Genomic DNA, 13,379 nt, shown 5'->3' with positions numbered 1-13,379 from the left:
AAAAAGTAATGACTGAAAATGTTTTTTTCCCCTTGGTTTTAATTATTTAAAGTGTAACTGATTTTTCAATATACAAGTAATAATAAGCTCCTTTACCTCCCACTACAGTTACTATTTAAGATTAATAAAACAAATATAAACAAACAATATTAAGGTATGCAATATAAATGCAAACAACATTAAGAGTTAATGAGAAGGGGGGGAAGAAAAATTAAAACTGAGCAGGGAGAAATCAGCTTGGTAGTGCATATAGCTTGTGAAAACCCATATTTTTTTTCTTGGTACAACATGCAGTCATCCTGGTTCCCTAACGATCATCTATGGCATCATACTGCCAAAATCACATTACATCATGTCTCAGCAATTCCTAATTCAGGTCAAAACATGCTGGGAATGACTGAGTTTTAGAGTTCTTTCAACAGCATAATATATTGGGAATTACACCCTAAACTGTCGGTGGAGCCAAGCCAAAGAAATAGATAAGACCAAAAGAGTAACATATGAATCAAACTGCATTCAGAAAGATTATGCTGTCTCAATTTAATGATTTCTTCTTTTTCAAATTAGAAAAAAATACATCGACAGTAATCATATAGAGCAGGGCTGGGGAACTATGGGCCCTTTTATGACTTGTGGACTTCATGGTGGCTCAGGAATTCTGGTAACTGAAGTCCACAAGTCATGAAGGGGACATAGTTCCTCACCTCTGGTGTAGAAAACAATTTTATACAGTTTTCTCTCTTCTCATTTTCTACTAAGTGTACAGGGGAAATTATCCCAGTTCATTCCTTTCCTTCCCAAAATACTAAAGTGAAGAATTTGGATTTTCATACCCCAGGACCAAGAGCCTTTAGAAAGAGAGGCCTCAAATGACAAGAAAGCTCCAAGAAAGCCTCAGAATCAACCTTGGCTCTTCTAGACTCTTGCTCTGTCTTAGGTCTTCACATCTTGATCAGCTGATCCCAAGAGATGCTGCTTCCCTCTGATTCAGGCCTCTTTATAGAAGAGGAATACCTCTATTCTCCAGGCTGCCTCTCAATAAAGAGAAAGTTCCTGACAGCTAAAACAATTAATCAGCAGAACCGCTTGCCTCTAGAAGTTGTGAGTGCTTCATCGCTGGAGGTTTTTAAGAAGAGATTGGACAGCTGTTTGTCTGGAATGGTATAGGGCACAGGTCTGCAACCCATGGCTCCGGAGCCGCATGCGGCTCTTTCAGCCATCTCCTGCGGCTCGGCTCCCAGTCTTCTGCCATGTGCAGTCCAAAAAAAAAAGTGGGACTAAAAAAGTTCAACCAATCAATTCAAATATGCAGGGTAGGTGCATATCTCACCTTGGCTCCACTCTTCAGTCAAACCCTGTTCTGCACATGCGCGCATGTACGCACATGCGCACACATTTTTTTGCGGCTCCCAGTTTTTCCTTCTGTGAGGGAACCGGTTCTGAGTGGCTCTTTCACTGTTTCAGGTTGCTGACCCCTGGTATAGGGTCTCCTGCCTGAGGAGGGGTGTTGGAGTAGAAGACTTCCAAGGTCCCTCCCAACTCTTGTTATTTTGTTACTACCATAGGGAAGCCACTTTTGCTCAAATAGATTGTTTCATGCTGTGTACCCAGTGTTCTAATCCGCGGCCTCTGGCAATGGATGGAACTTGGAACAGCCAAGACATGAGGAAAACTCAAAGTCTGCTACACACAAACTTAATTTACCAGAAAGTTGTGTGGGCAAATAATGTACCTCTCCCACAATATTTATTTTTTATTTATTTTTTATTTTAATTCCATTTATATCCCGCCCTTCTCCGAAGACTCAGGGCGGCTTACAAGCTTAGCAGTAGCCTTCATTCTATGTATATGCCTGCTTATTAGGGCTTTCACACACACCCCAAGCGGCATTATTACAAAGTCAGCTTAATTGCCCCCAACAATCTGGGTCCTCATTTTACCTACCTCAGAAGGATGGAAGGCTGAGTCAACCTTGAGCCTGGTGGGATGCGAACCTGCACTAATTGCAGGCAGCTGGTGTTACTTAAGGAGGCATTAGCCCACTGCTCCACCAAGGCTCTTCAATAACAGATTGAAGAAAGATTGTGCTTAATGGTAACAGAATTCTGTGTAGGACTGGAATAAAATATTCTGGAAGATACTGACTAGAAGTACACAAAGGACTGTAGTTCTCATTAATTCTATTTATATCTTACCACATGTCCTGAATGTATTATCTGGACCTTTTCAATCAGATTTCAAACCAGGATATAGTACTAAAAACAACCATAACTGAACTTGTAAGTGATCTCTGGTAGGTAAAAATGAGAAAATGGTGACCTTCCGTCAAAGCATTTTTGAACTGGAAAACAACCAATTCAGTACAGGTAGTCCTGGCATTACAACCACAATTGAGCCCAAAATTTATGTTGCTAAGTGAAACATTTGTTAAATGAGTTTGCCCCACTTTACGACTTTTCTTCCCACAGTTGTCAAGTGAATCATTGCATTTGTTAACTTAGTAACACTGGCCCAGAGCTCAAGGGAATGATTTAAGATAGACTTGACCATCATGAATCAAGATGAAGTTACTGTTTCAGTCAGCAGTTTTGAGTGCAGGTTATTCCTCCATCATTTTTTTTAATTTTGCGTGCTCCTATAAGTCAGTAAGTAAGGGATGCGGTGGCTCAGTGGGTTAGGATGCTGAGCTTGTCGATCAGAAGATTGGCAGTTTGGCGGGTCGAATCCCGAGTGCCGCGTAGCAAAGTGAGCGCCTGTTACTCGTCCCAGCTTCTGCCAACCTAGCAGTTCGAAAGCACGTAAAAATGCAAGTAGAAAAATAGGGACCACTACGGTGGGAAGGTAACAGCGTTCCATGCACCTTTGGTGTCTAGTCATGCCGGCCACATGACCACGGAGATATCCTCAGACAAGCACTGGCTCTTCGGCTTTGAAACAGAGATGAGCACCGGCTCCTAGAGTCAGAAACGACTAGCACGCATGTGCAGGGGAACCTTTACCTTTACCTTTATAAGTGCATAAACTCATGTTTGTTAAAAAAGAGAGACAATATGTTAGCTTGTGTGAATGCCAGTGCAAGCAGGATCCAGATACTGCTCCAAGTGCAAATGCAGATGGTTTCTTGGTTGTTGTTGTTTTTTTAAAAAAAAATCAAATACTTATCTTTAATCATCGTTTCATTTATTAACTGAGTTTCTGGGTTCCCACTTTGCATGGAACCCAAACCAACAGGCTACAGACCACAGTGGCTGGTTCCTACAACATATTTAGCCAAGATCAACCATTATGGCATAGAAAAATGGGAAGAGAAAGAAACTCAAAAGGGTCCCTCCTTAATGTAAGAGAGTCATGTGGGACTTTTGTACTTTCAAGCTTGCAAGGTTCTGTTCATGCTTACAATGAACCAGAATTAGCTCATCTGGTTATGTTTCCTGTCTGGTCTAACTGGGAAGATTGAGATCATGTTTAGGCAAATCAACCAACATATTTCAGATTGATGTAAGAAAAAATGTTTTGTTCTCTGAGTTTTTTTGACGCCATTTTCAACTAGAAAAAATATAAAGAAGAGATTAATTTAGGAAAAATGTTTATAAAATATTCACATTAGCGATGTGCATTTTAGAAGAAAATACATCAAATTATCCGAGGAAATGTACCAAGTTAAATTCAGGATTTTGTTTTTATTGAGGGGGGAATTACATTTAAAAATGCATAACAAGTAGGACAGATTTACGACTTAATACATGTAAAACTAACAACATGGGACAGACATAAGCCTGTGTCCACTCTCCTGTCAGTTCCATTTACTTCAGGGCTGATTTACACAGAGAATCGCAGGGCACACCTAACCATTCTCTAAATTCCTCTTTAATAAGATCCTGGAGCATTACAAGAGGTGTGTGGGGGAGGGGCACAATGCCTTCCAGATAATTGCTTTGTTCATGACATCTCGAGAAGGGAGGGAGGGAGAGAGGGAGTGTAGAAGGAAAGAATTGATATTTACTATGACTTTTTTTAGAAAAATTGCCAATCCAATAAAATATTGAAGGAGTATAATAAATAGGTAGAACAATACATTAATCATTTAACATATCATTCCTCGGGAGATGTATGTTATAAAAATGATCTGGAAGAACTGTTTTAGATCTTGGGCCACCAAGATAGGCATAGTGTTAATGTAATTCTTAAAATAGCTTGCATGAAAATCTGGAAAAACAGGAGCAGCTTTAATCAACAGCAGAGAGATGTAATGCTCATGCAAGGTCCAAAAGGCTTCTTTAAAATTGTTTTCAAACTATCAGTAGAATCAATGCATAACTAATGAAAAAAGATATAAAAAGATATAAAAGATATAAGCTCAAAGCTTTAAGGCAGGGGTCTTCAAACTTGGCCCTTTTATGACTTGGGGACTTGGCCCTTTTATGACTTGGGGACTTCAACGTGCCTGGCTGAGGAATTGTGGGTGTTGAAGTCCACAAGTCATAAAAGGGCCAAGTTTGAAGACACCTGCTTTAAGACCTTTAGTAAAATCTCTTAAATAAATGCAAATGAATAAATAAGGGAAAAGGAGATCAGATTTGCAACTGTTGATAGAGGAATAGATATAACATTCACCTTCTAAATAATAATAATAATAATTTTCAATAATAATCTGGGGTTTGGCCATGGCATAATCTTTAGTGCCAAGAATGCAGCAGAGAACATGCAAGTGACAGATGGCTGCAGTCCAATGTTTTGTCTGGAAATCTGCCAATCTGCTCAGGAAAGACAACTGTAAACTAGTAGATGATAGTAAGCCTTCTGGGGACTATGGAGAACATCCAGTTTGCCTTTTCCATGTCTAACCATCCCTCTCTATGGCTATTATTTTGTTAGAGAATCTGCAACACATCCCCCAAACTCTTAATACGCCCATTGGCCCAAAAGGTTTCCCTCCCCTTCACTAGACAACCTCTTGGAAATAACTACAGAGACTAATGCATTTCTTCTTTGCTTTGCCTGGAGTAGCTATAAAATAAGGCTTCATCACTGCAAGAGTCATTTGTTCAAGGACATCCCAAAGATTTTCTCCCTTTGCAAAGTCACGCTCCAAACTGAAAAGAAAATGGAGAGAGGGGAAAAAACAGGTAGAAATTAAAGTACGCAGAGGAAGAATTCACAAGCAATTTCTGCTATATACATATATATAGCAGAAATATATATATATACATATATATACACACATATACACATATACATACACACACACACACACACACACACACACACACACACACACATAAAACTTCAGTCTTGGTAATGTGATCAGTGCTTCCAGGGCATTGAGTCAATACTGGCTAGGCATAGCATGAACAACATTATACAGTGAAATTGGGTAACTAAGCGTCTGCAGGAAATAAATCTGTTGATATTTGTATTGGGAATTCCCAACAATAAATGCAGATTAAAAAGCAGCCACAACATGCTTTCTCTGTTTAAGAGGCAGGATCTATATTCAGGAAATGAATCTCCCTTGCTTTGCAAGTTCCACATTCTGTCCAACCGATGTTGCTTTTATAATGAAGCTAGTCGGGCCAAGCCAGCTGAAATTTGTAATCATGGCACCCAGACGATCCAATTCATTATACTGGAATCTACATATTTCCAATCATTCACCAGGATCACTTTGCAAATTGCATTTTTGAGAGGCAGACTAAAGGGACGATAAGAGTAGTACTACTGCTTCTGAAGATGGAAAGTGAGAATGTGGCAAATACTGTTTGCAAACACATATTTCACAAGGAAGTCCTGGCTGACTCCGGCTCCCTATCGGGTGTACAGTTTGTGGCAAACACGTAATGTGAGAAATGGCCCTGATGGTCTCTCTCAAAGAGTGATCTCACAAGTTGTCAAAGCCAGTGGCTCTGAGCCCAGGAACTTAGGTACACGTTCATACACATACTTCTCAGCTGCCAAATTCTGCTTGTCATGAATGGTTAAAAACAAAAAAAGGGAGAATGTTTCTGGACATTGCAAGAAAAGCTGGAGAGTTAATACAAGCCATTTCTCATTGGTTGAGTTCAGTGGTGGGATTCAAATATGTGAACAACCAGTTCTCTGTGTGGATGCCGCTTCCGGAGGTCCATTCTGGGCCTGGGCAACAAAAAATTAGCTACCGGTTCTGCCAAACTGGTGCGAACTGGCTGAATCCCACCACTGGTTGAGTTCAAACAACACCCAAGATGAGACAAAAATGGAGTGGAATGGTTTGATTCAGTACCCTGTGTAACCAAGCCAGCATATTAAGTCCCAATATACCTTATTTATTTACACACAGCATGTTGCATAGTAGTGTTTTGTTATCCTGGATTTAGAGCTCAGCACATCTGATGGCCCTAATTATTAAACTCTTTTCACAGTGATTTAAAAAGACTTGTTTACTTGGCAGATCTTCCAAAGGATTAGGGATACTATCATCACCACTAAACAATCCGGCTTGTTCATTTACACCTGCTCAGTTCATCCACCTGGCAGGCAAATGCTTTCTTCTCCCAATATCTCTTAAGAGAAGGCACTTGATTCCTTGTAAAAAATCAATGACCGTGGCTTAATAAATCATCAACTGGAGCTTCATAGCGTAGGTAGAAGGGCAGCAGGAAAGGCAACTCCTAGAATGAATCCATTTATCTAGATGTCAAGACCTACTACTGTCTTTTCTACCTTTCGTTGCATTTTTATCATTTTCACCAGACAGGAGAAGATGTATTTTGTAACTTTTCTTCAAAACCACTGATGGGTAGAATGTCTGGAAAAAGTGGTAGGGAGAGCATAAGTGGTACCGGATTGACAGCCGAATGCTGTGCTCATTGTGGAAATTAAGGTCTGCTGAATCAGCTTTGTCCTAAGTAACCCACAGCATATGGGTGACTTAATGTCTCGCTGATTTGGTGGAACGCGCTTATTGTAGAACATATTGCATCTGAAAATGGACATTTTCAGCAATGGTTTTTGCTGTGGTTTTACTTGCCTCGCGGTAGGGGTTGCTTGCTGATTAGGGCTCATTTGCTTCTGTCTAAAATCAAACTCGAAATGACATCACAGTGCATTGTTTTAACTTGTCACTATTATTTATTTATTTATTTATTTATTTATTTATTTATTTATTTATTTATTTATTTATTTATTTAAATTTATATACCGCCCTATTCCCGTAGGACTCAGGGCGTTTTACAGGGAAAATTAAAATACATAGCATACAAAATTAAAATCAATTAAAACTATTAATTAAATTACAGTCCCTGAAATTAAACTAAAACCCAATTAAATTAAATTAAATTAAAACCCCTCAGTCTGGGCCAAACAGCTCGAAGAACCAGGTTTTCAAGTCCCGGCGAAATGAGCGAAGGTCGGGGGCAGTCCTGAGTTCCGTGGGAAGTTGGTTCCATAGGGCCGGCGCGCCCACAGAGAACGCCCCCTCCCCTGGGAATAACCCTCCGGCATTCCTTAACCGGCGGTACCCTGAGAAGGCCCTCCCTGTGGGAGTGCACAGGACGATGGGAAGTTGATGCTGGCAGCAGGTGTTCCCTTAGATAATCCGGACCCAAGCCATTTAGGGCTTTATAGGTCATTACCAGCACCTTGAATCTACCTTGGGAGCTATTGTGGCGGCGAGTCAAGTAAACAAATGTAATGAGGGAGCTTAATAAAAGCTTTCCTCCCATCAAGCCTGACTGTCCCTTTTGGAGCTTATTCGTAGATCCACCTGGATGCAACACCCTTCTATCAAAAGCTCAGAAGGGCACGCTGTCCACTTTCATACCCATCCTCTTACATCACTCTCCTACTGATTCAGTCTGCAAAGCAAGAAATCCAGACGCAAAACCTTGGAGGCAGCCATACGATTTAGATAGATAGATGACAGGATGCTGAATGACTCTTGAAATTTCTGCTTGCCACCTCCTGAGCTGCAGCTGTCACACTCTAAGTATCACATTCCTGTTAGTCATGTTTTATCCAGAAAAATAAGGATATTAGGGAGAGATGATTATTCTTGTTGCTTCCTTTCTCAAATTTCCCCCCTTCCGCCCCAAAGGATTGAGGTCAAGATCGTGTCTACCTGTCTGCCTTTTTCTTTCTCTTCCTTCCATGTTGTTCTTATGGCTCATCCTTGTAGGATGCTTTTTATGTGTTATAATAATCACCACACCTCCATTATTGTAAGACTATGGGTACAAGGCAAACACGTCCAGAGGAAAGCCCAAATGTATCTTAGCCCTTCCAACAGAGCAACACAAGACACATTTCATTAGGAACATTTCCTGAACCGGAAGTATCAACCTGAGCTTTCACAGAAATTTTGACCTATGGATCAGCTCTTGTTTTCATGTCCCACATTGCCGTTCTTCATTGGGTTCTAAATTCACTGACTGAGGTGGCTTTGTTCTTTCAGCTCTAAGCTCTGCCATAGCTAAAAGATGTAACTATAAGACAAGGGTTGGGAGAAACTCAGATTGAAAGAGTTCGGCTAATTCAGAGTCAATGGAATGGGTAGTTCTCCTATATTGGCATAAACATCTCTAATGGAATCACTATGGACAGTGAGCCTACAAGGACAGGTGTCCTACGTACTAGGCAAGAAAAAGCAATGTATTGCATTCTTCCACCAACACCACTTCTCCCCCTCTTCCTGCTCTTCAATCACAATCATCAATCACTTACACTAATGCTGCCATTTAATGAACCCTTTATTAACCTTTATTAACCACACCGGGGGGGGGGGGAACCAATTTAGACATCAGCAAAAGCAGGTTTGTATGGAATACAGTAATGACAGGCCAGTTCTCAGCTTTGAAGTACCATTATCAATTACTGCAGACACTGTAAAGACACAACTCTGCAACATTGTAAATCTAAAGTACCAATATCAAATGTCCACTGGATCTAGACGCTATTTATGCTAGGACAGCCCAGTTAACTCTCAAAAAAAGAAAATGGATGTTTTAGGTATTTGTATTTGACTTTCCCTTGCATTCAAATTGTGCTCTGGCAATAGCTAGCCAATAACTCTGTAAAACGTATAAAGGTCTGAGAGTTCTTTTTTTTCCCCAATTGTCATTAACCTAAGCTCAAGCAGCTACAAGCTGGCATGACATCTATAACAGCTAAAATTGTTTCTAAGGAAGCAAAGTTTTGAGGAAACCACCTTAGCCCCCTGTAACCACCTTTCACTCTGCCACGTCCACCCATTTCCAAATTGATTTTGATGTTGTTCCTCTCAACCTGCCTTTATATCTTCCTTTCTGTTGTACTGTCAACAAAACAAATTACTCTGTTCAAGTTAATATTCCTCCACCAAAACGTGTTACGTACCCTGATATATTTAATTTTAATAAGTGCAACTTTTTCTCAATTAAACTTCATGCCCTTCTTAGAGTGAGCTCACAAAACATACAAAGAATCTCTTGTAGCCTAAAATAAAGTCATGTTTATCTTGCTAATGTAGCAATGAAAATGGTCAAAGTTTTATCTAAATGTATAGTCTGCTGTCCATAGTCATGTTTTGTGAGATGGGCAGCGATGTAAGTTCGATAAAAAAATAAATTGATATGTGACCCAATAAAAGGCATATACCGAAACACAAATACCTATCACATAACAGTTGTTTTTTAAAAAAAACTTCCCAGAAATAAATCCTATTGTTTTCAAAGAAACATATTCTCTAGGAAGCAAGTTTCAGGTTGCAATCTTCTATTGCCAGCTTATACATGTCTGCTCAGAAGTAAGTCTAGATAAGCTCAGCAGGACTTCCACAGGAATAGATTGTTGCCAAAATCTATTGTTTGCCTTTCTTTTTACTTGCAAGCTCTTAAAAATGGGGTTTCTCTTTTCTTAAAACAAAATAAAAACCAAGGCAGTTCCAGTCCTTGTTTTCAATGCATCCAGCATGTAGAACCGGTGGTGGGCCAAGCCTTTCTCTCTTTCCAGAGTGAAACCACTTCACTGTATTTCTTCATTAAGAGGACAAAGGGTCAAAACCAGCAGAGGCAACCTTGCAATTTCTCGCAAGCTGCAACCTGCTGCTTCAACCTGGGATGTGAGCGAAGGGCAGCCATCATGTAAGTGGCCGTCAAGCGGCACAGGGAAGATCTGCTCACACAGGTGAGACTTTTGTTGTAGGGGGAGCAGGAGAGGGGATCATTTGGATGACTGAATTGTGAAGGGAGATCAGGCGCCCTTTGGCAGTGATAACTAGGGAACTGCTGGCAAAGGTAGTAGGCAGCTGGAGGACAATAAAAAATGGACTCTGGTTAGCTGCTGTCACAATTTGCAGAGGGCCATTCTCCACAGAAAGGGTGCTACACAAACAAGAGAGGAAACCTCTGTAGACATCTGAGGTATATTTTTTAAAAAAAATGAAAGGCACAATTTTAAAATGTTAAACTAGCAGTATACATTTTAATGTGTTTGTCTTTGTTACTGTAAATTACAGATAATGTTTTCTGACTTCAGTGGGATTTAAATCTGATAATAAATGGATTTGCTGCCTGTGAGATAAGTGTTTAACCTCCAATCAACAGGGGAGATCGTAAAGGATTATCAGCTGATAACGAAGCAAAATATTCTAGTAGCCAGATACATGCTTGCCTGGTTCATACGGTGCACTAAAGTATACAGGTAGTCCTTGACTCATTTAGTGACCATTCGAAGTTACAACGGCACTAAAAAAAGTGACTCACGACTGTTTTTCACACTTGTGACTGTTGCAGCCTCCCCAGGGTCTCATGATCAAAATTCAGCCGCTTGGCAACTGACTCATATTTATAACAGTTACAGTGTCCAGGGGTCATGTGATCCCTCTTTTGTGACCTTCTGACAAGCAAAGTCAATGGAGAACCAGATTCACTTAATAACTGTGTTACTAACCTGAAGAACTGCAGCGATTCACTTAACAACTGCGGCAGGAAAAGTCATAAAATGGGGCAAAATTCACTTCAACTCTCATTTAACAACAAAAAGTTTGGGCTCCATTGTGGCCGTAAGTCAAGATCTATCTATAACGTGGTTTGCCTGATTGTGTCTTAAAGTCACAGAGGTGAATCGGAAAAGCAGTCTTTTTTGTTCCACCTGGGTGGGCAGCACAGAGGGATACAACTCTCCAGAGTTTCAGGCAGGACTTTGCTACCCCTACCTGGATATACTTCCATCCATGTGCAAAACATGGGGGCCTCAATCATCCTTATTGAGAACTGTGGTGGCACAGTGGTTATAATGCAGTATTGCAGGCTAACTCTGCCAACTGCCAACAGTTCAATTCTCACCGGCTCAAGGTTGACTCAGCCTTCCATCCTTTCAAGGCAGTAAAATGAGGACCCAGATTGTTGGGGGCTAATATGTTGACTCTGTAAACCACTTAGAGAGCGCTGTAAAGCACTGCAAAGCGGTATATAAGTGCTATTGCTATTGCTTGTTATACCTAACAACCTAGCCCTTTCTCAAAGTCACCCAGAAATCTGAACCTCACAAACACTGGGTAAAATTTCTGTTTCTTCACGAAATGAACTATTCTTGCAACCAACTTGATATAAGAACACTAAGATCCCAGAATCAGATGTATTAGAAAGAGGAAGAGGAATGGCTTTTTAAAAATGAAATGTAGGTTTGAAATCCATAAATATAAGACCTAGCCCTAGAGAGGAAGGGAAATAACTTGCTGTCAAAGTAAAAAAAAATCTCCATGCTTCTAGAAGATGGAATCCTGTAAAGCAGAGGTCCCCAAACCTTTGGGCACCAGGGACCGTTTCGGTGGAGAGAGGTTTTTCCACGGACTGGAGGGATGCGTGGTTTTGTGCGTTGCCTGCATCCCATGGATGGTCCTTTGCTTGTTTGTGTGGACCGGTTGCTGGCATGCTGCAGCCCAGTACTGATCCACAGACCGGGGGTTGGGGACCCCTGTTGTAAAGTACAAAAGATTATGACCACTCATATGCAGAAAGATCATTTACCTAATATTGTTTCAATGGTGAGAAGCAAATGGTTTTAAGGCAATTTGTGGTGGTGGAAGTGATTCATTTCACATGGGGTACTTGATGGGACCAGCATACAAATAGAGTTCTTCCTCTGCTCCTCCTCTACCATCAAAACTACAGGTGGTCCTCGACTTATGACCACAATGGAGACCAAAATTTCTGTTGTTAAGTGAGACATTTGCTAAGTGACATTTGATCCCATTTTTGACCTTTCTTGCCACAGTCATTAAGTGAATCACTGCGGTTGTTAAGTTAGTAAGGGCTTCCCCATTGACTTTGCTTGTCAGAAGGTCACAAAAGGGGATCGCATGACCCCGGGACACTGCAATGGTCATAAATATGAGTCAGCTGACAAGCGGCTGAATTTTGATCATGAGACCACGGGGAGGCTGCAACAGTCAGTGCCACTGAAACTTTGAACGGTCACTCAATGAACTGTTGTGAGTCGAGGATTACCTGTATAACTAAAACCTCTTTTATGCTATTGTACAGAGATGAAGTACTTGCAGACAATCTTACAGCAACCCTTGGCTGACAATCTTGATCTTTGTCATTGAGGGAACCCAGGATTCATAACACAGCACAGTATGAAGAATGTATCTTCCAGATACTATGAGACTCTAGTTCCCATGGTTCCTGAGCAATGGCCCTGTGAGCTGGTTCTGATGAGACCTGTAGTCCAACAACTTCTGGACAGTCTCAACTTCCTGAACCTACAATGTGGGGGAAACCAAGAAAGTTACATTCTCTCCATGGCCCTTAGTCTTCTCTATCTTTCTTGTGCTACTTCAGGTATACAAAGGCCTGAGAGGCACAAGTAACTTTTAATCTTAAGTGCAGCCTTTCCAAATTACTGTACTGTGCTTCATTCTACTTGTCACAAAAGAAAATACACACAATCGAATACCGATCGTATTAACTTAATTTTAATTATTAGTATGACTTAAAATTAGGGCTACTGTACCAAATTTAATCTGCAAACCTCCAGCTGACCACTAGATGCCAGCAAAGAGACGCAAAAGCTCCAGCCTTTTGCCTGTCATCTAGTGTCTAGGCCAGGGGTAGGCAACCTTGGCTCTTTTATGACTCGTGGACTTCAACTCCCAGAATTCCTGAGCCAGCCAGCCAGGAATTCTGGGAATTGAAGTCCACGAGTCATAAAAGAGCCAAGGTTGCCTACCCCTGGTCTAGGCAGTCTCTGAGAATCGGGCACAAATGAAGGGGAATAATCTAAATTTTGCCGTCCAAACCATGGCAGTTCTAATATAATCAACTGTGTGCTGCATTCTGCTTTTGTCTCCTATACTGTACCTAACAACACGACCTGCAGCACACCTTTCAAACGTGGCCCTGCCTGTCCCAGTAAACTCCTGG

Source organism: Vipera berus (genome assembly GCF_964194415.1).
Source record: "Vipera berus genome assembly, chromosome: 3".
Lineage (NCBI taxonomy): Eukaryota > Metazoa > Chordata > Lepidosauria > Squamata > Viperidae > Vipera > Vipera berus.
This window is presented reverse-complemented; position numbering follows the sequence as displayed.